Source organism: Sinocyclocheilus anshuiensis, unplaced genomic scaffold, assembly GCF_001515605.1.
Source record: "Sinocyclocheilus anshuiensis isolate Anshui unplaced genomic scaffold, SAMN03320099.WGS_v1.1 scaffold143, whole genome shotgun sequence".
In the NCBI taxonomy this organism is placed as follows: domain Eukaryota; kingdom Metazoa; phylum Chordata; class Actinopteri; order Cypriniformes; family Cyprinidae; genus Sinocyclocheilus; species Sinocyclocheilus anshuiensis.
Genome location: NW_015548197.1, coordinates 698,351 through 699,629, shown reverse-complemented (window position 1 = coordinate 699,629; position 1,279 = coordinate 698,351). Strand labels below are relative to the sequence as shown.

General features: G+C 34.8%; 1 pseudogene; it reads left to right on the top strand.

Moving 5' to 3' along the window:
- LOC107653198 (pleckstrin homology domain-containing family G member 4B-like) overlaps positions 1-1,279 on the top strand; it is an 82,408-nt pseudogene that overhangs the window by 68,507 nt on the left and 12,622 nt on the right.

Here is a 1,279-nt window from a genome sequence, read left to right as displayed (position 1 = left end):
ACTTTATCAATTATGCTATTATATTTAATAACATATTACATTAAATTACATTATATTTAAAAAAATAATGTAATTTGCATGGTATATTATTATTATATACTTCTACTTACAAGGATACATTATAATGGTTATTATTATTATTATTATTAATTTTTTAAATAAATTAATATTTTTAATTTATAGTTCCTCTAACCTTGCATATCTGTATAAAGATGCAATATTTTTATGTTACAGAAACTCTATCCATTAGTGTCAGATCTTCAGGAGGCGTCCGCTCTGCTGTCTGGAGCCATAAAGAAACTGGAAGGTGTCGACACGATGCAGGTAGTTACACATTTTTCTCTGCTCTTATTCTGTCTTCAACCAACTTCCTATCTCCAATTAAAATTATTCATACATAAAAAATGCCGTTCGTACTTAAAGATGATGCACAGACCTCTGTTGTGTGTGAATCAGGAAGTGCAGCAGTGCATTGAGGAGCAGGGAGCTTTAATGAAGGATGTGCTGGAAGACGCCCGATTGGTCGGTTTGCAAAGGGGAGGCGGAGCCATACTGGCGAGGCTGAGGCGGGAAACTGAAGTGAGGTCACCAGACTGTGAATGGAGCCGGTAAATGCACACATTTAAACCCACTTCAGCTTCAAACACATTCTACTGAAGGTACCTGATGGAGATAATCATCTGAGTTTTCCCGCAGTGAGGTGATCGACACAGTCACACATCTCTACAACACCATGGAGGAACAGGTGCACGTTCTGGCCAGGAAGTCCAATATGTCCCTGCAGCACCTGGACTTCCTGTTACAGCTCAGAGAGATGGAGTCCAGGTTTGCAAAGGTATAATCAGACCTGTAAACGAAAGACAAACAAAAAAGTTTAGAATTGGTTTTGCTTAAAATAGGTTTTACTTGTACTTTAAAGACGAAACGTCTGGGGCTTGTAAAAAAAACAAATTAGTTTTTGAAAGAAGTCTCTTCTGCTCACCAACGCTGCATTTATTTGACCAAAAATACAGCAAAAACAGGAATATTGTGAAATATTATTACAAATTAAAATAGCTGTTTTCTATGTGAATAGATTGTAAAATGTACTAATACTGAACATGAGTCATGTTTTTCCCTTACAGAAATTAACCATGCTTTTATTATAGTAAATACAGTAAAATTATTATAATTTTTTTTTTTTTGCCAAATGGATTACCATTTGTATTTATTTGTACTAAAATTCCATGGTTAAACTATGGTTAGTGTAGCAAAAACCATGGTTAATTTGTGGTTACTA